The 24,104-nt window shown below is 42.7% G+C and overlaps 1 protein-coding gene across 12 annotated transcripts in view; it reads left to right on the top strand.

Annotated features, from left to right (window-relative positions):
* The window catches only part of LOC148106682 (uncharacterized), a 40,707-nt gene that overhangs the window by 4,854 nt on the left and 11,749 nt on the right, over positions 1-24,104 (top strand). For 8 of the 12 annotated variants that reach the window (XR_015723635.1, XR_015723634.1, XR_015723633.1 and 5 more), the window contains exon 2: positions 22,446-22,537. The gene's annotated coding sequence lies outside the window, so the exon portion shown is untranslated. Of the gene's footprint in view, positions 1-2,844; positions 3,690-10,447; positions 10,528-22,445; positions 22,538-23,616; positions 23,754-24,104 lie in introns of those variants that run through there. The other 4 variants (XR_015723632.1, XR_015723627.1, XR_015723626.1 and 1 more) reach the window with 4 other exon arrangements.

Raw genomic sequence — 24,104 nt, 5'->3', positions numbered from 1 at the left:
CTCCTGCCTCCCCCAAATCCCTGTCTCCCCCTGAAGCCAGAGGTTTGTGGAAGGCCCGTTCGATCATGTCACTGCCTAGTTTCCTGGCTTCTTGTTGCTGTTTGAGATAGACCCAGATGTTCCTTCTGTGTCTGCAAGGCTGCTCCGTCCTCCTTCACCAGTCTTGCTTCCCCCTCGCCTTCCCTGCCCTACACGATCTGGTCAGTCCTTCCAGTGTGCCCGCCGGCCTTGGGGCGGCTTGGCTGCTCCCGCTGCCCAAGATGCTTTTACCCCCACCCCCCTTGCCTCATGAGCTCTCATCTTCCCTTAGATGAATGCAGTCACTCCACATTCTTTATTGAATGCCTACTCAGTTGCCGGAGGCTCCGTTCTCATGTGGTTCCAGATGTGACCCAGACAGACCATGGTGGAGCTGTTAGCGAGCCTTTCTTCCAGAGACAGAAGCGCCAGGGAACACAGAGGCAAGCAGTCCGGCGTGTCAGGGGTGCTGGATGCTGTAGGAGGGCTGGAAGGGTTTATCATCTGAGCTGGGATGGCCGGAGAAGCACCCTGAGGACAGCGTTGGGGAAAGCCTTGCAGGAGGTGAGGGAGTGAGCCCTGTGCATGTCTGTGGGAACAGTGTCCCAGGCAGAGAAGGGGGAGTAGGAAGGCCTCCGTGGAGAGAGCTGGGCTGACTTGTTCCAGGAATGAGGAGGCCAGAGTGAGGGAGAAGGAGGAGATAGCAGATGGGGTCTTAGGGACCTGGGGTGGTGGCCACTGGGGGATTTGAAGTGAAGAGTGAGGTGACCTGACTTGGGTTTTATGGGATCACTTCAGCTTCTCTGTTGAGAACAGTGAGGGTGGAAGCAGGGAGATCAATTAGTAGGCTACTGGAATATTCCAAGACATGATGCTGCCGGCTTGGATCAGGATGGTAGGGGTGGAAGTGATGAACACAGACCAGGTTCTGGGTACATGTTGAAGAAAAAGCTGATGGGATGTGCTGACAGATTGGATGTGGGTGAGGCCGATGAGTGAAAGAAGGTCCCCAGCCTTCTGGCTCATGTTGGATGCGGCTCCCTCCGGCGGCCCCTGACACCTGCAGACAAGGTCCAGCCCATTATCTGTTCTCTATGTATCTTCTTCGTGGCAGTCAGCCCCATCGCAATGGAGACATCTTGTTTAATGTTTGTCTCCCCCGTGAGAATCATGGTGCCAAGAGGGACCGTGTGTGTCTCAGGGCCACGTGCCTTGTAGACCCCTAGGAAGTATTCCTCAGCCAGCAGAGTGACGAGGAACTGAATGTAGATGCTCAAGGTTCTATTTCCTGATGAGGACTCAAAATTGCCATGTTCTGTTTCCCTGGTTTTGAGTGGTCTGTGTGTTTTAGAAACCAGGCCAGGGGCTGGAAGACTGAGATTCTATTGTGAGAATTCCAGAAGTTAACCTGATTTCAACTGCATCAAAAAAAGTCACTCTTGAGGTGCAAGTGGGTCAGAGGATCACCTCTTGGGAGAGGTAGCATTTTCTGGAAGGCTTAGCTAGGCCTTTCCAGCTCACTGATGGCATCTTCCTGGCTCTGCCCAGAGAGCAGGGCTGAACTTTTGATCTGAAATATTCTGATGGTGGGGATTGGTGCTTTCCCTCCCCAGAGAAGACATGTCAGTTTAGAATGAAAATATTCTGGTGAGGACAAATTGGCAGCCAAACGTGCTCATCAGGAAAGTCAAATAAATCATGGATTTTCTGGGTTTTTTGTCCCCTCACCCCATTTTTCCCGTAAGGAACAAATTAAATTTTGGCAAATATTTGTGAAAAACAGTGGTCTGAGATCTAGAATACTAATTTTTTTTCTTTTAATGGTTAAGTTTTTTTTTTTTTTAAGATTTAATATTTAATCTCTACACACAGCATGGGGTGGAAATCACAATTTTTTTTTAAAGATTTTATTTATTTATTTGACAGATAGCCAGCGAGAGAGGGAACACAAGCAGGGGGAGTGGGAGAGGAAGAAGCAGGCTTCCAGAGGAAGAGCCTGATGTGGGGCTCGATCCCACAAGGGAGGGATCAGGCCCTGAGCCGAAGGCAGACGCTTAAGGACTGAGCCACCCAGGCGCCCCTGGAAATCACAATCCTGTCAAGAGTCACATGCTCTCCTGACTGAGCCAACCTGGCCCTCCTTAAGGATTAACTTTTTTTTTTTTTTAATAATGATTTTTTATTATATTATGTTAGTCACCATACAGTACATCCCCGGTTTTCGATGTAAGGCTCAATGATTCATTAGTTGTGTATAACACCCAGTGTACCATGCAATATGTGCCCTCCTTACTACCCATCACCGGTCTATCCCATTCCCCCACCCCCCTCCCCTCTGTAGCCCTCAGTTTGTTTCTCATAGTCCATAGTCTCTCATGTTTCATTCCCCCTTCTGATTACCCCCCCTTTCTTTATCCCTTTCTTCCCCTACTGATCATTCTAGTTCTTATGTTCCATAGATGAGAGAAATCATATGATAGTTGTCTTTCTCTGCTTGACTTATTTCACTAAGCATTATCTCCTCCAGTGCCGTCCATGTTGTCTCAATCTCATAAAAGCCATCTATGAAAAGCCTACTGCAAATATTATTCTCAATGGGGAAAAGCTGGAAGCCTTTCCCTTAAGATCAGGAACACGACAAGGATGCCCACTCTCGCCACTATTATTCAACATAGTACTAGAAGTCCTTGCAACAGCAATCAGACAACAAAAAGGGATGAAAGGTATTCAGATCGGCAAAGAAGAAGTCAAAATGTCTCTCTTCGCAGATGACATGATACTCTATATGGAAAACCCAAAAGAAGCCACTCCCAAACTATTAGAAGTTATAGAGCAATTCAGTAACGTGGCGGGATACAAAATCAATGCTCAGAAATCAGTTGCATTTCTGTACACGAATAACGAGAACGAAGAAAAAGAAATTAGGGAATCCATCCCATTTACAATAGCACCAAAAACCATACGTTACCTTGGAATTAACTTAGCCAGAGACGTAAAGGACCTTTATTCTAGAAACTATAAATCACTCTTAAAAGACATTGAGGAAGACATAAAAAGATGGAAAGATATTCCATGCTCATGGATCGGAAGAATTAACATAGTTAAAATGTCCATGCTACCCAGAGCAATCTACACTTTCAATGCTATCCCGATCAAAATACCGAGAACGTTTTTCAAAGAACTGGAAGAAATAGTCCTTAAATTTGTATGGAACCAGGATTAACTTTTTAAATGACAAAAGTAAATACATTTCTCCCACTCAGACTAATTTGAATATACTGTGCATACAGTGTTTTTTGTGTTTTTTAATGGCTGAATTGTATTCCACAGTGCGGTTGTAATTTACGTGATGATTCTTCTGTTTGTCATTTGGGTGGCTATGATTTTGCTATTAAGATCGGGCTGTGATGAACATATTTTTTTTTTTAAAGATTTTATTTATATATTTGACAGAGAGAGACAGCCAGCGAGAGAGGGAACACAGCAGGGGGAGTGGGAGAGGAAGAAGCAGGCTCATAGCAGAGGAGCCTGATGTGGGACTCGATCCCGGTACAGCAGGATCACGCCCTGAGCCGAAGGCAGACGCTTTAACGACTGCGCTACCCAGGCGCCCCTGTGATGAACATATTTTTGCATGTGTGTTTGAGTTTTCCAGTGAGATGGATTTCAGGGTAAGAGCTTCTGCAAAATGATCCTCAAGAGTGATTATGTCAGTTTCTGTTTTGACCTATAGTAAATAAGATGCTAATCACAGAGTATTTCTCAGTCTCTTAAATTTTTTGTCAACATGCGGGGGTGGGGGGGGAAGATAATGCCTGTTTTAAATTTATATATATATATATGTTTATGTTTTATATTTAAATCTAAATATATATTTATTATATATACATATTTATTTTGTATATGTGTTTAAATTTATATATATAAATATATATTTATACATATACAAATATATATTTTAAAGAGTTACTTGTTCACGAATGAACACAGGGGAGGGCCAGAGGGAGAGCGAGAGAGACAATCTCAAGCAGATTCCACACTGAGCACAGAACCTGACTGGGGCTGGATCCCACAATCCCGAAATCATGACCTGAGTCAAAATCAAGAGTCAGATGCTTAACCGATTGAGCCACCCAAGTGCCCCTTAAATTTATATTTTTATAATCAGTAGTAAGACTGAGCATTTTTAGTTGGTCACTGTCAGTGATACTTTTTTCACATGAGCCTTCTCTCCTTATCATTTTCCTACTGGGTTGTTGTCTTTTTGTTTGGGTATTTATATTTTTATTATTGATTTGTAAGAACTTTTTATATGTAGGATAGTAGTCCTTTGCCTCTGTATTTGTTGCAGTATTTTCTCTCAAACTGTTGCCTTTCAGTTTAGCTTGTACCATACATTTCATGATACATTTCATTCTGAATCTTTATGGTGCCAAATCTCACAGTCTAACTTTATGGCTTGTGGCTTTGGATAATGCTTTAAAAGACCATTTTCAATCACTACATTTTCTTTTAGCACTTTTATGGTTTGGGCTCCTACTGCTTAGACCATTTATCTATTTTTATTATTCTGTATGTTATAAGGTAGCAGTTTTGGTCCCTACAACATCTAGTGATGGTCTATATCCCCCATGGATTTGAAACATCACTTAGATACTAAATTGTTATATATATTTTAACACAGCCATGTGTCTGTCTTCTTCACTTCCAGTTGGAATTTGTTTTTTTCATTTTGATGCATGAACATTTTGACTTGCAAAGTTACTTAGTTGTGAATTGATTGAGAGCTCCCACAGCTTGCTTCTCAGAATAAGAAGAGGTTTGTACTAGGGAATAACACCCTTTTCTTAGTTCATTTGAGCAGCTATACTGCAGGAAGGAAGAAAAGAAAGGGACACTGACCAAAGGTATGTGTGTAAGTCTGTGAAAGCAATAGCTTTTCAGGAAGCCTGTGGTGTAGACTTCAACATACATGTCATTGGCCAGAACTAAGCATGTGGCCCTACCTCTAGGTGCAGGAACATGTGAGAGGGGAGAATTTCTCACAGGGCAGATTGATACCTTGAACAAAATTGGGGTCCTCTTAGTAAGGAAGAAGGGGTAGGTGGATATTGAAAGGGGAATTTGGAGGGTCAGCTACATCTCTCTTGGCTCTTTTTTTTTTTTTTTTTCCTTTATAATTTCCCTAGGTCGGGGTGCCTGGGTGGTTCAGTCGGATTGAATGGCTTAATCTCAGGGTTTGAGTTCAAGCCCCACGTTGGTCTCCATGCTGGGTGTGTAGCCTATTAAAAAAAAAGAGAGAAAAGAAAAAGAAAAAAATTACCTCAAGTATTCTTAAGAGACAGAGGTGAAAGGGAAGAAAGCAAATGGAGGTGGGAGGGCAGGGGAGAAAAGGAGATAATTTGTAAAATGAAATGCTCAGGTCTTATTATTCAGTTTGATGAGCATTTTAAGAAATGTATACAGTTGACTCTTGAACAACATGGGTTTGAATTGCATGGGTCCACTTATATGCAGATTTTTTGATAAATATAGTACAGTACTGTAAACATATTTTCTTTATGATTTTCACAATATTTTCTTTAGTGTAGTTTGTTGAAGGAATACAATATACAATACATCTAACATACAAAATATATGTGAATGGACTGTTTATGTTATCAGTAAGGCTTCTGGTCAACAGTAGGCAATTAGTAGTGAAGTTTTTGGGGAGTTGAAAGTTAAATGAAAATTTTTGACTGCACAGGTGTCAGCACCCTTAACCCCTGTGTTGTTCAAGTGTCAACTGTATATCTGTGCCCCACCACCAAAACCAAATATGAACTGTATATGAAACTCCAGAAGTTTCCTTTGTATCTCTTTCTAGTTAGGCTCCTTACCTCCACTGGTCATTTTCTGATTTCAGAATCTGTGGTAGATTAGATTTGCCTTATCTTGTAGGTCGTGTAAATGGAATCGAATGGTATGTATTCTTTTGTCTTCTTCCACTCAGTGTGTTCTTTGAGATTTATCCATGTTGTGTTCACTTATCAAAGATAAACAAAGCCAGATCCTAGTTTAAGTGGTGAGGACAGATTTTAATCAGCAATAACTCCTGCAATCAGGAAAAGAGTCCAGCATGAATTCAACTCAAACTCAGTTTGTACAGAGGGCATTTTAAAGAGAGAATGAGGGAGTAAGGCCAGGTATGAATAAAGTCAGAGAAGTAAAAGATTACAAAAAGTGAGAAAGGCGTTGTTCCATGTGAAACCACCTGCATTTACTCACTGGGAGACAGGAGCCAGACTTTTCAGTGTTGGCTGAGCAAACAGTAGATGCCTTGAGTTTTCTCAGTCATGGACTAAGGGGGACTGGCGTTGTCCTAGGGCTGGGGTCTTGAGCTGTTAGAAACTATGTTAGTGTTTGGCCCAGTCTGCATATGATAAGCCAAGGTTGAGGCCTTGTCGAGAAGGGGGTTCAGAGGAATCTGGCTAGAGTTTGGTCAAGGAGAGAGTCTTTGTCAGTGTAAAATAGTTTGTTCCTTTGTATGTAGTGTGCCTATACCACAATTTGTTCATCTGTTCAACTGATGATTAGACATTTTGTTGTTTCCAATAATTTGGTCATTATGAATAGGCTATAATAAACATTCTTATAGAAGTCTTAGATTTCTCTCAAAATTGCTTCATGGGATTGCTTAGTCACAGGGTGGGGATATATTGAACTGCTAGACTAATTTCCAAAGTGGTTTATCAGTTTACACTTCCCACCAGCAATATAGTAACACCCCAGTTGCTCAGCATCCTCGTTGACTTTCTGTGCTGTCAGTGAGGGTGAGATAGCATCTCATTATGGTTTCACATTACATTTCCCTGGTGACAAATGATCTTAGGCACCTTTTTGTGTGTTTATTGGGCATTCGTACATCTTTTGTGAACTGTCAGTTCAAGTCTTTTGCCCATTTTTGCTGTTCCTGTTGTTTTTGGTTTTGACTTATTGGAATTTATGATATATTCTGAATAGGAATTCTTTGTCACGTAGATGTATTGTAAATATACATGTATAAGAAAATGAAAATTTAAAATATTTACAGTAGCATCAAAAAATGTAAAGTGGGGGCGCCTGGGTGGCACAGCGGTTAAGCGTCTGCCTTCAGCTCGGGGCGTGATCCCGGCGTCTGGGATCGAGCCCCACATCAGGCTCCTCCGCTATGAGCCTGCTTCTTCCTCTCCCACTCCCCCTGCTTGTGTTCCCTCTCTCTCTAGCTGTCTCTGTCTCTGTCGAATAAATAAATAAAATCTTTAAAAAAAAATGTAAAGCTTTTGGGGTGACTGGGTGGCTCAGTCGATGAATCATGTGACTTTTGATCTCAGCTCAGGTCTTGAACTCAGGGTTGTGAGTTCAAGGCCTGCATTGGTCTCCATGCTGGGTGTGGAACCTACTTAGAAAACGAAAACAACAGCAGAAAACCAAACTGGCTAGGAATAAGTCTCAAGAAAGACATGAAACACCTTTACACAGAAAAAATAAAACATTGTTGGGAAGAATTCAAGAAGACTGAAATAAATGGGAGATATGCTTTGTTTATGCATCGGAAGATTTGCTGTCATCAGGATTTCTGTTCTCCACCACTTGATTCATGCAAACAATGCAATCCCAGTCAAACTTGTAGCCATCTTTTTTAGAAGAAATGACCAGATCGATTCTAAAATGTATATGGAAAGGCAAAGGGTCTGGAATAGCCAAAATAGTCTTCAAAAGAACACAGTTGAAGAATGCGTATTCCTGCTGAATTTTAAGACTTATAGCAAAGCCACAGTAATCAAAGTCTTCGGCATAAAGATAGATCAATGAACAGAATAGAGAGTCCAAAAATAGACCAAACACAAGTACTGTTGATTGATTTTTGCCCAGAGTGTCAAGTCAGTTCAGTGAGGGAAAGGAAGTCTTTTTAATGAATTATTCTGTTTGAACTGGATATTCAGGTGGAAAGAAAATGGAGCTTGACCCGTACCTCGTTCTGACACACACACATTAATTTGGAATGGATCCTAAACCTAAATATAAAAGCTGAACCAGGGGGCGCCTGGGTGGCTCAGTCACTTGAGTCCAACTCTTGATTTTGGCTCAGGTCATGATCTCGGGGTCATGAGATCAAGCCCCGTGTCGAATCAAGCCCTGTGTCAGCCTCCACGCTCAGTGAGGAGTCTGCTTGAGATTCTTTACTTTTGGCCCTTCCCCTGTGCACACTCTCTCTATCAAATAAATCTTGAAAAAGAGAAAAGCTAGAACCATAAAACTTTTGTATGAAAACATGGGAGAGTATCTTGATGACCTTGGGGTAGGCAAATGTTTTGTATACAGAACATAAAAAGCACTAATTACAAAGGAAAAATAGATACACTAAGAACATGAGCAGGCAAGACAGGCTGGGAGAAAATATTCAGAATACATGTTCTTAAGTGTTTTATTTTTTCCAGAAGTATGTTAGCATTATTCAGGTCCATGGTATCCTATTATTCTATTCTGTATTAACTGTTTTTTTTTTATTGTTTGTTTGTTTAAGTCAGGTATGAGACATTGTACCGCGGAACTTTCTGATTGACTTCTCCTTATTTCACCCTCTTGTGAATGTTGGTTCATTTTCCATTAACGTCTTGCCCACTATTCAGGGACTCCTTACAACAGAGAGAGTAGATTTTATATCCTGTTAATCCTTGTGAAGTAATTGGCTGTTAGATGAAGCCAGAAGGCAATCCCAGTAGCTTCCATTGGGAGGAAACGTTAGCCTATGAGTCTTAGTTAATTGAGGCACAGCGTTGTTTTTTCTTTTCAATATTTTATTTATTTATTTATTTGAGAGAGACACAGAGACAGAAAGACAGAGTGGGCGGGAAGGAGAGAGGGAGAGGGACAAGCAGAGTCTGCACTGAGCTTGGAGCCTGAACACTGAGATCATGACCTGAGCTGAAATCAAGAGTCGGACACTCAATTGACTGAGCCATCCAGGCGCCCGTTTTGTTTTTTTTCTTAATTTTTTTTATTATGTTATGTTAGTCACCATACAGTACATCCCTGGTTTCTGATGTAAAGTTCGATGATTCATTAGTTGCGTATAACACCCAGTGCACCATGCTATACGTGCCCTCCTTACTACCCATCACCAGTCTATCCCATTCCCCCATCCCTTCCCCTCTGAAGCCCTCAGTTTGTTTCTCATAGTCCATAGTCTCTCATGCTTCATTCCCCCTTCTGATTACCCCTCTTTTTTTATCCCTTTCTTCCCCTACCGATCTTCCTAGTTCTTCTATTCCATAGATGAGAGAAATCATGATAATTGTCTTTCTCTGCTTGACTTATTTCACTTAGCATTATCTCCTCCAGTGCCGTCCATGTTGCAGCAAATGTTGAGAACTCGTTCTTTCTGATAGCTGAGTAATATTCCATTGTATATATGGACCACAACTTCTTAATCCAGTCATCTGTTGAAGGACATCTCGTTTCCTTCCATGATTTAGCTATTGTGGACAATGTTGCTGTGAACATTGGGGTGCATATGGCCCTTCTCTTCACTACTTCTGTATCTTTGTGGTAAATACCCAGTAGTGCAATGGCTGGGTCATAGGGTAGCTCAATTTTTAACTTTCTAAGGGACCTCCACACTGTTTTCCAGAGTGGCTGTACCAACTTGCATTCCCACCAGCAATGTAGGAGGGATCCCCTTTCTCCACATCCTCTGCAGCAATTGTTGTTTCTTGCCTTGTCAATTTTTGCTATTCTAACTGGCATAAGGTGGTATCTTAGTGTGGTTTTGATTTGAATTTCCCTGATGGCTAATGATTTTGAACATTTTTTCATGTGTCTGTTAGCCATTTGTATGTCATCATTGGAAAAGTGTCTGTTCATATCTTCTGCCCATTTTGTGATTTGTTTATTTGTTTCTCGCGTATTGAGTTTGAGAAGTTCTTTGTAGATCTTGGATACCAGTCTTTTATCTGTAGCGTCATTTGCAAATATATTCTCCCATTCCGTGGGCTGCCTCTTAGTTTTTTTGACTGTTTCCTTGGCTGTGCAGAAGCTTTTTATCTTGATGAAGCCCCACAAGTTCATTTTATCTTTTGTTTCTCTTGTCTTCCGAGGTGTGTCATGAAAAAGGTTGCTTTGGCCGATGTCGTAGAGGTTGCTGCCTATGTTCTCCTCTAGGATTTTGATGGATTCCTGTCTCACATCGAGGTCTTTCATCCATTTGGAGTTTATCTTTGTGTATGGTGTGAGAGAGTGGTCAAGTTTCATTCTTTTGCATGTAGCTGTCCAATTTTCCCAGCACCATTTATTGAAGAGACTGTCTTTTTTCCACCGGATGTTTTAAACAGGCCAATTAATTATGAAGAGATTGAGTCAGTGATAAACTCTGACAAAACTCTTTGTTTTTGTTTTGTATTTTCCTTAGGTGATTAACACTTTAGGCCTTGCGGATCCGCTGAGGAAAGCAACGGCGCTCACAAGAAGGAAAACAGACTCAAAGTCTGTGTAGGTACAAAGTTTATTGCCCTTAAGACTTTGCTTCCTGCCTTCCATTTATAACCAAGAACGAAACCAACAAGAAATAGAAACCAAACACTGAGACTAGTCCATGCAAAAGAACAACGATAAAAATGAGAGGTAGAGCAATATCTTACAGGCCAGTATGCAGCCTGCAGTTAACATTCCAAACTTGAAAACCGATGCTAAGAGTATCGGATTGATTTTTGCAATTGCATAAATATACATTGTAGGTACGTATATATGTACGTACCCTGCATATAAATACACACACACATCCACACAGACACCGTTTGCGCAACTGAAGTGTTGGGGGAGGGATGGCAGTCCAAGTGGGTAAGTAGGTTTGAAAAGCAATAGAATGAAGTTTCCTGCAAGGTTGCACAGCTTGAGGAAACAGCCTTGACCTCTGTCTGTAAAGCGGTGCCTTCCACATAGGCTGCTTCCGAGGGTTGTACGTGTTCCTGTTTGTCCAGCATGCGGAGTAATGCCTGGCACTGGAGTCAGCACTCAGCACTGTTGATTAGAAGTGAAATGAAGCAGCCCCAGCCTCGACCCTCACTGGCTGGGAGAGCGGGGAGGGCCCCTTCCCATTCCCTCAGACGAAGAACTGCCCGCTGGCGGGCATGTCACACCTCTCCTGGCAAGTTCCCAGTGTTGCAGGTGACACTCCTGCCGATAGGGCAAAGTCAGTCAGTGCTTCTTGAATGAACAGGTGGCTGGACCAGATCCGCGTTTCCCACGGGAGGAATGTGAGGTGACTTTAGGTGGCACCCTGGTAGATATGTTACATTTTCAAAGGTATTGATTACAGGGTGTGTTAGAAGAAAATATTAGGTAGCACGTCACACCTGTGTGCTAAAAGAAGTGAGTTGATCTAAAGGACTGTTGAGGGGCCCCTGTGTGGCTCAGTGGGTTGAGCATCTGCCTTTGGCTTGGGTCATGATCTCAGGGTCCTGGGATTGAGCTGCATGTCGGGTTCCCCGCACGCTTCTCCCTTTTCATCTCCCTCTGCCACTCCCCCTGCTTGTGCTGTCGTTCTTGCTTGTTCTCAGTCTCTCAAATAAATAAATAAAATATTTAAAAAATGTAAAATAAAGGAATATTAAATGGAGCAGGTGCATGGTGAATGTCATGAAAATTTCAGGACAATCGTGGATTGAATGAACACTGTTAAAAGGTCTTTCTAAATCTGAGATTTTTCATTCTTGGCATTTTATTTCAATATCTATTTATTTATTTAACTTTTTGAGAGAGAGAGAGAGAGAGAACACGTATGAGCAGTGGTGGGGAGGGCAGGGGAGAGAGAAAGATCCCAAGCAGGCTCCACGCCCATTGCAGAGCCAGACATGGGCCTCAATCTCAAGAGTCTGAGATCACAATCTGAGCCACAACCAGGGGTCGGCTGCCCAACAGACTGTGCCACCCAGGCACCCCTGATTTCTTCCTGGTGTGTCCTGCAGTCACTGGAGCATCGTGTTAGAGTTGTCATTACGTGTGCACATGGACGTGCTCAGTCTTCCTCGTGGAGTGGTTGGACCGCTGCACTCACAGCCCCTGGCTGCTTCAGTCCATGTACCATCTAGGGGCCATTTGAAGAAGGGGCACAAATTCTAATTGCTGTTCGAGAACCATCCATCGATACCTTCTGATCAGACCAAGAAAGACTCAGTAACACAGCCTACACCTGGAGGGTCAGGAGCTTGGAAAGAAATCTCAGAGCCGATGATGGCGATCTCTTCAGAAGCGCAGCCTCGCCAGTGTGCTTGGCTGCACGAAGGTCAATGCTGGGTGGAAACTCCCAGATATCCTGAAAGGGAAGACCTAACCAACCCATGTCACTCATCTTTTTCCTTTCATTCTGTTCAAATAAGTCTAAAAGGGCTTTTTCATAAACACAAAATTAGAATTCTAAGCAATAAGAAAAACACTGACTGACTGGCAGTGTTTCTTCTTTTTTCTGTCTTACAATTGATGGTGTCTTAGAATGAAATACGGCATATGGTTAGTGTAGAAACATTTTAAAACAAAGAGAAGTTAAAACACACACATACACATACACACCCATGCACCCCAGAAATCTCTGATGTTTCTCCTGTTTCTCTGCTGTTCTTCAGCCTCCATGCCTGCCTTCTGCTACTGGAACATTCCAAGGCGCTTCCTGCCCCAGAGCATTTCTATCTGTTGTGTGTCCTGTCTGGAATGCCTTTTGCACAGCTCTCTCCGATTCTGTGGGGCTCCACGTGGCCTTCCCTTTTCAGGGAGGCCTCCCTTTTACCTTCTCTAGTGCAGGTCCTTCCATCCCCCATGCTGTTGTCCTTCATCTGGCATAAGCTCTTATGTCTCTCTGTGTCTGCTCTTCCCGGGGTCCCCACGGTATCCCCAATGCCTGGCACTTAGCAGACACTGGACAGGTATTGCTTGAACTGGATCCATAGTGTTAAACTGAGGGCGAATGCAGCAGCTGCTCCTTGTCATCCAGGAGAGGGCAGTAGGAAGTACAGGGAGGAGCTCCTAGAGGAAGGCAGCTTGGTCAGCTTTTCAGCAGGTAGAGCTGCTGAGTGGTGGAGCGAGTGCCTTCTTTGTGGGGCGTGCTCAGGGAGTGGCTTGGTGTTGTTGAAGGGTTCTGGCACCGGATGTCAGGGTTGGCCAGTCATTTGGAATTTTCCTTCCAACCAGACATCCATGTTTGAGGACTGTTCTCATCACTGGTCTGTGGTTCTTGCTTCAACTGCAGATGTGGCTTTTACCACTAGATGGCACTAGATGATGCCTTTGAGGACAGTGCTCCTCAAACCACCAACAGAGAGCAATTGTCTCTGTTTTAATTATTGAAGTAATCGATCTATACAATGTTATATCAGTTTCAGGTGTGCAGCATAGTGATTTGACAAGTCTGTATACATTACTCAGCGCTCACCACGATTAAGTATAGTCACTATATGTCACACAGTAGGGCATTGTTACAATTTTATTTGACCATATTCCAGACATTGTACTTTTCATCTTTGTGAGTTATTTATATAAGTGGAATATTGTAACTCTTAATCCCCTTCACCAATTTCGCCCCCCCCTTTACTTCTGGCAACCATCAGTTTGCTTTCTTTCTTGAAGAGTTTGTTTTGTTTTGTTTGTTTGGAGAACAGATTTTTCATGACACTTATACCCAGAACACATACTTCGACCAAAGCTTCCTGAAACAGTCTTTAACTCTTACAGTATGTAGTCCATACTGATTTTTTCTAGTTTACTCTAGTTGACTGTATTTTCTAAGACGGTGATTTGCAAACTATTACATTGATTTTATGACATGGATGGGTCACAATTCATTGTTTGAAAAGCACCATTTTAGACAACTGAGCCTGTTCACCCTTGTAAAACTCTATAGGTCAGCTTTCCTTGACAATCTGGGCTTGCAGGTAATTGTGTCCCTTAGTGCGTACTTTGTGTGTTTCTGTGTTGAGTTGCTGCCTTGAGTAGCTGAAGGTATGTGCTTCCTTATGGGTGTCTGTGGATGTGGGAACATGGACGTGGGAGACTGGGGGGGACATGTTGGTACAGGATTTGCACCGACTGTAGTCAAGAGAGCAGTAAGCCTTGTCAGTGGATATAAAGAGAAAATAGAATATCTATCTGCTTCTGGGAGCTCAGAACTCAGCTGGGTGACATCATACACACACAGACCCACACCCACACCCTACCCCTTTCAGCTTACTCCTCAAGCAAGTGGAAATGAGCTGATGCGCTCAGGATATCATTTAGGATGTTTCAGGGTGTAAATAACAGAAAACCAACTCCATTTGGTTTATTTATTACTTTTTTTAAAATGTAAATTCAATTAGCCAACTTACAGTACATCAGTAGATTCAGATGTAGTGTTCAGTAGTTTGTCAGTCTTGTGTAACACCCAGTGCTCATCACATCACGTGCCCTCCTTAATGCCCATAACCGAATTACGCCACCCCCACACCCACCTCCCCTCCAGCAACCCTCAGTTTGTTTGCTAGAGTTAAGAGTCTCCTATGGTTTTTCTCCATCTCTGATGTCTTCCCAGTCTGTTTTCCCTCCCTTCCCCTAGGTCCTCTGGCCTGTTTCTTATATTCCACATATGAGTGAAACCATATGATAATTGACTTTGTCTTACTGACTGGTTAGTGTACTTCGCTCAGCATAATACCCTCCAGTTCTATCCACGTGGATGTAAATGGTAAATTTTCATCCTTTCTGTTGGCTGGGTAATATTCCACATGGTATAGATGTGGTATAGATGGTAATACCACATCTTTTTCCATTCATCTATCGATGGCCATCTTGGCTCTTTCCACAGTTTGGCTGTTGTGGACATTGCTGATGTGAACATTGGGGTGCACGTGCCCCTTCGGGTCACTACATTTGTATCTTTGGGGTAAATACCTAGTAGTACAATTGCTGGGTTGTAGGGTAGCTCTTTTTTTTTTAAGATTTTATTTATTTGTCAGAGAGAGAGAGCACAAGCAGGGGGAATGGGAGGCAGAGGGAGAAGGTGGCTCCCCGCTGAGCAAGGAGCCCGACGCGGGACGTGATCCCAGGAGTCTGGGATCGTGACCCGAGCCAAAGGCAGATGCTCAACTGACTGAGCCACCCAGGCATCCCAAGGTAGCTCTATCTTTAACTTCTTGAGGAACCTCCATACTGTTTTCCAGAGTGGCTGCACCAGTTTGCCTTCCCACCAACAGTGTAAAAGTGTTCACCTTTATCCTCATCCTTGCCAACATTTGTTTCCTGTCTTGTGAATTTAAACCATTCTTACTGGTATGAAGTTTTATCTCATTGTGGTTTTGATTTGTATTTCCCTGATGCCAAATGATATGGAGCAGGTTTTCATGTGTCTGTTGGTCATTTGTGTGTCTTCTTTGGAGAAATATCTGTACATGTCTTCTGCCCGTTTCTGGATTATTTTTTGAGTTTTGAGTTTGATAAGTTCTTTATAGATCTTGGATACTAGCCCTTTATCTGATAAGACATTTGCAAATATCTTTTCCCGTTCTGTGGGTTGCCTTTTAGTTTTGTTGACTGATTCCTTTGCTGTGTGGAAGCTTTTTATCTTGATGAAGTCCCAATAGTTCATTTTTGCTTTTGCTTGCCTTGCCTTTGGAGATGTGTCTAGCAAGAAGTTGCTGCGGCTGAGGTGGAAGAGCTTGCTGCCTATGTTCTCTAGGATTTTGTGGGATTCCTGTCTCACATTAAGGTCTTTCCGTCCATTTTGAGTTTATCTTTGTGTATGGTGTGAGAGAGTGGTCAAGTTTCATTCTTTTTCATGTAGCTGTCCAATTTTCCCAGCACCATTTATTGAAGAGGCTCTCCTTTTTCCATTGGATTTCTTTCCTGCTTTGTCGAGGATCAGTTGACCATAGAGTTGAGGGTCCATGTCTGGGTTCTCTGTTCTGTTCCATTGATCCATGTGTCTGTTTTTGTGCCAGTACCATGCTGTCTTGATGGTTACAGCTTTGTAATGGAGCTTGAAGTCTGACATTGTGATGCCCCCAGCTTTGGTTTTCTTTTTCAACATTCCTTTGGCTCTTTGGGGTCTTTTCTGGTTCCATACAAATCTTAGGATTATTTGTTACAGCTTTGTGAAAAAGTTGATGGTTTTTTCATAGGGACTGCATTGAATGTATAGATTACTCTGTGTAGCATAGACATTTTAACAATATTCTTCCAATCCATGAGCATGGAACATTTTTCTGTTTCTTTGTGTCTTCCTCAATTTCTTTGCTAAGTGTTCTGTAGATTTTGGAATACAGATCCTTGACCTCTCTGGTTAGGTATATTCTTAGGTATCTTATGGGTTTTGGTGCAATTGTAAATGGGATCGATTCCTTCATTTCTCTTTCTTCTGTCTCATTGTCAGTGTATAGAAATGCAACTGATTTCTGTGCGGTGATTTTATATCCTGCCGTGTTGCTGAATTCTTGTATGAGTCCTAGCTATTTTGGGGTGGAGTCGTTTGGGTTTTCCACATAAAGTATTGTGTCATCTGCAAAGAGTGATTGTTTGACTTCTTTGCCCATTTGGAGGCCTTTTATTTCTTTTTGTTGTCTGATTGCTGAGGCTAGGACTTCTATTTGAACAACTGTGGTGAGAGTGGGCATCCCTGTCGTGTTCCTGACCTTAGGGGAAAAGCTCTCAGTTTTTCCCCATGGAGAGTGATACTCGCTGTGGGCTTTTCGTAGATGTCTTTTATGTTACTGAGGTATGTTCCCTCTACCCCAACACTGTGGAGAATTTTAATCAAGAAAGGATGATGCATTTCGTCCAATGCTTTTTCTGCATCAATTGAGAGGACCGTATGCATCTTGTCCTTTCTTTTATTAATGTGATGTATCATGTTGATTTGATTTGCGAATGTTGAGCCACCCTTGCAGCACAGGACTAAATCCCACTTGGTCATGGTGAATCCTTCTTTTAACGTACTGTTGTATCCTACGGGATAGTATGTTGGTGAGAATTTTTAAACCCATGGGGTCTTTGTCTGGTTTTGGGATCAAGGTAATGCTGGCCTTGTAGAACAAGTTTGGAAGTTTCCCTTCCATTTCTATTTTTTGAAACAGCCTCAGAAGAATAGGTATGAGTTTTTCTTTAAATGTTTGGTAGAATTCCCTTGGGAAACCATCTGGCCCTGGACTCTTGTGTGTTGGGAGATTTCTATCACTGCTTCTATTGCCTTGCTGGTTATGGGTCTGTTCAGATTTTCTGTTTCTTCCTGATTTAGTTTTGGTAGTTTGTAAGTTTCCAGGAACGCATCCGTTTCTTCCAGATTGCCTCATTTGTTGTCATATAGCTGCTCATAATATGTTCTTAAGATTGTTTGTATTTCCTTGGTGTTGGTTGTGATCTGTCCTCTTTCATTCATGATATTATTATTTTGGGTCCTTTCCCCTTTCTTTTGGATAAGTCTGGCTAGAGGTTCATCAGTCTTATTAATAATTTCAAAGAACCAGCTCTAGGTTCATTGATCTGTTCTACTGTTCTTCTGGTTTTGATTTCATTGATTTCTGCTCTGCTTTTTATAATTTCCATTCTCCTGCTTGGTCTAGGCTTTATTTGCTGTCCTTTCTCTAGCTTCTTTAGGTGTAAGGTTAGCTTGTGTATTTGATACTTTTCTAAATTTTTTTTGAGAAAGGCTTGTATTGCTATGTACTTTCCTCTTAGGACTGCTTTTGCTGTATCTCAAAGGTTTTGAGTAGCTGCGTTTTCATTTGCATTCGGTAAGAATTTTTTTAATTCTTTTTTTTTTTTTTAAGATTTTATTTATTTATTTGACAGAGAGAGAGACAGCCAGCGAGAGAGGGAACACACGCAGGGGGAGTGGGAGAGGAAGAAGTAGGCTCTCAGAGAAGCAGGGAGCCCAATGTGGGGCTTGATCCCAGGACCCTGGAATCATGCCCTGAGCCGAAGGCAGACAGTTAACGACTGAGTCACCCAGTTGCCTGGAATTTTTTAAAATTCTTCTTTAATTTCCTGGTTGACCCATTCATTCTTTAGTAGGATGCTCGTTAGCTTCTGAGTGTTGGTGTTCCTTCTAAATTTCCTCTTGTGCTTGAGTTCCAGTTTCAAAGCATTGTGGTCTGAAAATATGCAGGGAATAATCCCAGTCTTTTGGTATTGGTTGGGACCTGATTTGTGACCCAGTGTGATCTGTTTTCGAGAATGTTCCATGTGCACTGGAGAAGAATGTGTGTTCTTTTGCTTTAGGATGGAATGCTCTGTATATATCCATGAAGTCCATCTGGTACAGCGTGTCATTCAGAGCCCTTGTTTCCTTGTTGATCATCTGCTTAGATGATCTGTCCATTGCTGTGAGTGGGGTGTTGAAGTCCCCTATGATTATTGTATTATCATCAATGTGTTTCTTTAATTTGGTTTTCAATTGACTTATATAATTGGCTGCTCCCATGTTAGGAGCATAAATATTTATAATTGTTAGATCTTCTTATTGGGTGGACCCTTTAAGTATGATATAACATCCCTCTTCCTGCCTTACTATAGTCTTTGGTTTAAAATCTAATTTGTCTGATGTGAGGATTGCTACCCCAGCTTTCTTTTGAAGTCCATTAGCATCATAAATGGATCTGTACCCTCCTCACTTTCAATCTGGAGGTGTCGGAGTCTCTTGTAGATAGCATATGAATGGGTCTTGCTTTTTTATCCAATCTGATACCCTGTGTCTTTTGATTGGAGCATTTAGCCCATTTACATTCAGAGTAACTATTGAGAGATATGAATTTAGTGCCTTTGTAGTACCTGTAGAGTCCCAGTTTCTGTAGATCGTTTCTGTTTCTTTCTGGTTTACATTACTTTTGGGCTCAGTCTTCGCTTAGAGGATCCCTTTTAATATTTCTTGCAGGGCTGGTTTAGTGGTCATGTGTTCTTTCAGTTTCTGTTTGTCCAGGAAGCCCTTTATTCCTCCTTCCATTCTGAATGACAGCCTTGCTGGATAAAGTATTCTTGGCTGTATGTTTTTCTCATTTAGTACCCTGAATATATCATGCCAGCCCTTTCTGGCTTCCCAGGGCTCTGTGGATAGGTCTGCTGCCAGCCTAGTGTTGCTACCCCTTTAGGTTAGGAACCTCTTGTCTCGAGATGCTTTCAGGATTTTCTCTTTATGTCTGAAATCCGCAAGCTTCGCTCTTGTATGTTGGAGTGTTGATCTCTTTTTATTGATTTTGAGGGGGGTCCTCTCTATATCTTGGACTTGTATGCCTGTATCCATCCTGGGATAGGGAAATGCTCAGCTATGATTTGCTCAAATATACCTTCTGTCTCCCCTCTCTCTCTTTCTTTGTTCTCGGGGACCCCAGTAATTCTATTGTTTTGCATTATGGTATTGCTGATTTCTTGAAGCCTCCCTTCATGGTCCATTAATTGTTTTTCTCTCTTTCCCTCGGCTTCCTTCCTTTCCATCAACTTGTCTTCTATGTCACTTACTCTCTCTTCTGCCTCACTTACCCTAGGTGTTAGAGCATCCAATTTAGACTGCATCTCAGGTAAAGCATTTTAAATTTCAGCCCGATTAGATTTTATTTCTGCACTAATATGCTCTACTCTCTTTATGCTTTTTTCAAGCCCAGCTAATAACTTTATAATAGTTATCCTGAATTCCAGCTCCGATATTTTACTTATATCTATATCAATTAGATCTGTGGCAGAGAGTATTGCCTCTGGTTCTTTCTTTTGTTGTGAATTCCTCCTTCTAGTTATTTTGCTCACAGAAGAATGGATGAACAGGAGAGCAAAATCAAAAATATTAACCACGACCCAAGCAAAATCCACACTAGACAAATCTAAAGAGGTCAGAAACCAAAAAAGAAAAAAAAAGAGGGTGGGGGAGAAGAGAGAATATAATCTCCCAGGTGTTCAAAACAGGTGATCCACTTGGTCTTGGGTATATTTTAGTCTGTTTGTTAAAAGACACTAAATCCCAATAATGTAAAATCACCAATGTGTGTGTGTATGTATATATACATATACAGAAACATAAAATTGAATAAAGTGAAAAGAAGCCAAAAATGAAGAATATATCTAATGTAAATGTAAAAAAATGAAAGTTAAAAAAAGACTTAAAAGCAAAGAGTTGATAATATAAGAAACTAGTTGAAAAGGAAAAAAGAAAAGGAAAATTTTAAACTGAAAGATCAACAAATCACGAGAAAACCTTTGAATTTTATTTACTGTTTTCCCCTAGTGCTTGCTTCTAAACTTGGTGTTCACCTGTTTTTCCACATGGTTTTCTCGGGGAGGGGCCCGCTGTGCTGATTCTCAGGTGTCTTTGCCTGGGGGGAGTTGTACCCTCCATTTCCAGGGGGCCAGGCTCAGTGTAAACTGCCTCTAGTTGGTCTGTATGGCTTTTGTTCCCTGAAGGCTTTCTGGGCCTCTTTAGAGGATGAAAACGAAAGTGGTCATGCCCTGATCTCCAGTCCCTGTGCTGAAAGATCATGGTTCCCTCTCTTCAGTAAACCCTCAGGGATAAGGGGTCTTCACTTTTGTGTATACCAAACTCTGCAGTCTCCTGCAGTGCATGCCTGCACTGATCCTCCCAGGAGAAGGCGGAGGGTCGCGGCTTTTCTGTCCTTTGCAGGGCCCCCACATGATAGCTGTTGCCTGACCAAGCTGCGGTTTGAGGTTTATGGCAATCCCCCTCCTCTGCTCCCTGACCCTAACAGATTTCCCGGCTCCAGTGCCTGGGAACTCTGCTGGCTCAGGTACCCCTGTTTTTCCTGTGACCCTAGGGATCCTGAGACCACACTGCCCCACCTGGGATTCTGCCCCACCTCGCCACCTGAGCACCTTTCAGGCAGGGACGTCTCTCACTTGGAGCAGATTTCTAAAGGTCTGATTTTGCACTCTGGGGTTATGTCACTTTCCTGTGGACAGCTCACACAGGCTCCCTCTCCCTGCAGATGATCTTCCCATATATCCCCACAGATTCATTTCTCCGCACCTTCTACTTTGCAAAAAGTGGTCACATTTCTCTTTGTAGAATTCCAGCAATTCTTTCTGTACATCTCATATTGAATTCATACGTGTCCAGAAAGACGTAATAGTTATCTAGCTAAATTACAGGGACCAGATGAATTGAGGTCCCCTGCTGTTCCATCATCTTGCCTCCCTCCATGTATTACTTTTTAAAAAATATTTATTTATTTTAGAGAGTGAGCACGGGGATGGGCAAAGGGAGGGAGAATCCTGAAGCAGACTCCCTGCTGAGCACAGAGTCCGACACGGGGCTCAATCCCAGGACCCTGAGATCATGATGTGAGCCTAAACCCAAGGTAGCCACTGAATTGACGGAGCCACCCAGGTACACCTCCATTTGGTTGAAATGTTAAACACAGGGGTGCATGGGTGGCTCAGTCAGTTAAGCGGCTACCTTGGGCTCAGGTCATGATCTCAGGGTCCTGAGATCGAGCCCCCCATCAGGGTCCCTGCTCAGTGGGAAGTCTGCTTCTCCCTCTCCCTCTGCTACTTCCCCTGTTTGTGTTCTCTCAGTTATTCTCTCTCTCTCTCTCTCTCTCTCTCTCAAATAAATAAATAAAACCTTAAAAAATAAATAAATGGTAAACATATATATTAATTCACAAGATAACTGATGAGGGGCAGAGCAGACTCCAGGCCCACAGTGACTTGGCATGGCCTTAGCGTTCCAGGCTCCTTCCCCTACGTCTTGTTGTCCTAAGGCTAGTTCCACTCAGGTTTGACAGAAGACCTTCAGGGATATTTGGACTTCAGCTCCCCGGCTTAGAACACCAAAACTTTGCTTCCTTGTAGTGTAGACCAGGGAGAGTTTAGGCTACCATAGCATTTTCCGGTTGTATAGACCAGAGAGTACAGGCTACTCTAGCATTTTCTAGGTTGTAGCAGTTGTGTTTATTTGTTCCTGGTTTTCCCACTATGACCTGCTTAAGGGATGTGGAAGGACTGGTACCTAATACAGAGCCGGGGGAAATACTTAGGTAGTCATTTGCAAGTTTCACAAAACAATCCTGGATCTCCTTTCCTATGGACACAGAACTTCTGGTTGAGCAGAGTTGTCTGATTGGCTCTGGCCAGTGAGTTTGCTGAGGGAATAGGTGGTGGCAGGTCTTCTAGGTGAGGTATGAGGTGAGGTTATGTGCTTTCTAGGGTCCTGGAAAAAGAGTTAGCCGCATGAGTAAAGAGAGGAAAGAAATGGCCACTGTGGGGAGGTTGAGGGGCCGTGTATGTGAGCACCAAGAGGGATGGCCGCGTCTGTTGACATTGGTAAGGGAGCACCAAACGTGCCTCTGTTGGCCTTTTGAGGTAGATGATTTTCCTCCTCGACCTGGGTCCTGAGAACTGGGCCAGAACCTAATGACCTCTATTCATCTGCCTCCTTTCCTCTGTTCCAGGTTTGCAGTAAGCCCTGACTACTGGTATGACCCTTACATCCAGCATTTTGTAAGAGTGTCTAAGGAGAGGAGGTCCTCCGAAATTAACAGAGGCAAGTGACCCCCTCCCTCCCAACGTCCCCTCATCAGCCCAGAGGCCTGAGGTTTTAGGAATTCATGCTTAAAAAGAGAGAGTTCCAGTGTTCACTCTCTCCAGGCATATGAATGTGCTCCTATCCCAACATCCTCATGAACTCAGTGTATTATGAACCTTTTCATTGTGGTTAATCTGATATGGGAAAATGTTATCTTACAGTAATTTTGTTTTATAATCCTCTGATTTTGGGGGTGAAGTTGAAAATCATTTTTGTATGTTTAAGAGCCATTTATATGATCTTTCACTGTGAATTGTCTGTTCAAGTAAGGAATTACTTTTTTGGCTTTATTAAAGCAGTAATAACACTGTTAGGCTCTGCAAGTCCTTTCTATCAAGGCAGAGAAAGGATTTGAGGTGGGAGGGTGACTCAGTCTCAGCCAGACTGAGAAATTAACCAAGTGACCACAGTCCTTGTGTGTGCCAGGAATCCTGGCCCTAAAGATGGAGCCTATGGGTAGATTCTATAAGAAATGCAAAGAACGTTTAACGTGGTGGTCCCTGAGAAAAAGGACGTGGAGCTTACTTGGAGCTCAGGATGAACCCAGGCATTAGGAAGATGGGGCCAGGCCTGGCTCAGAGGCCTGAAGCCTCCCTCCTGGGCTCCTGAGGAAGCTTTCTATACCACTGCTGCAGAGGCAGGGACCCACCTCGGGGCCTTGGGAGCTGGGTGCCCGAGGCAGCATGTCAGCCAGCCTGCCTCTTCCTCTGCCTGGGCTGGCATCTCCAGACTGGGGCCCACTAGGAGAGTGCTTCCCAAACAGCGTGTGGTGAGCATTTTTAAAGTTTTTTCCCAATAATCAGCCTGTTGTGGATGATACTCTATAACATACAATAAAAATGATTTCCTCGAAAAATAAAAAGCCAGAGACACGTAAAATACAAGCTCAAATTGTGTAGTAGCAGAATCAATAGGACTGCAGTAAGTTTTTAAATGCTACCCCAATTTTGTTCTTAAAATAGTTAAGCACAAGGCTTTAGAACACAGATTTTATCTTCCTTTTCCCCCTCTTTTATTTCCCATCCCCTTTGCTCCAGCTCCCCACTCCGGAGCTAAACAAGTCCGTTTATTGGGCAACGTTTACTCCTGGCTTCCCCTCCCACCGATGCTCTGTGAGGCCTTTTTATAAACATAGAGGCTCTTACCCACAGAGAATGGAGATGAAGGGAACACGGTAAGAAATACTTTTTTTGTTTGTTTTGACATTTATCTGCCCCATTTCCTGACCCCAAAACATTATTTTTGTCATGATCTCGCAATTCTGAGTTTGAGCCGAGTCCTGAGTAGCTTTCACCTAGCTATGAAAAAGCGCGTTTCCAAAAGGAACATTTAGATCTGACATTTTGATGTAAAACACTTGTCTTTCCCATGTAAAATAATGGGACATTTTATTTTAATTTTTAAAGATTTTATTTCTTTATTGGAAAGAGAGACCATGAGCAGGAGGGGCAGAGGCAGAGGGAGAAGCAGGCTCCCAGCTGAGCGGGGAGCCCGATGCAGGGCTTGATCCCAGGACCCTGAGATC

The sequence above is a fragment of the Ursus americanus genome, unplaced genomic scaffold (assembly GCF_024610735.1).
Source record: "Ursus americanus isolate L20-20 unplaced genomic scaffold, mUrsAme1.1.p SCAF_159, whole genome shotgun sequence".
Taxonomy (NCBI): Eukaryota; Metazoa; Chordata; class Mammalia; order Carnivora; family Ursidae; genus Ursus; species Ursus americanus.
The sequence above is the reverse complement of the archived record's forward strand: the minus strand, read 5'-3'. Positions and strand labels throughout refer to the sequence as shown.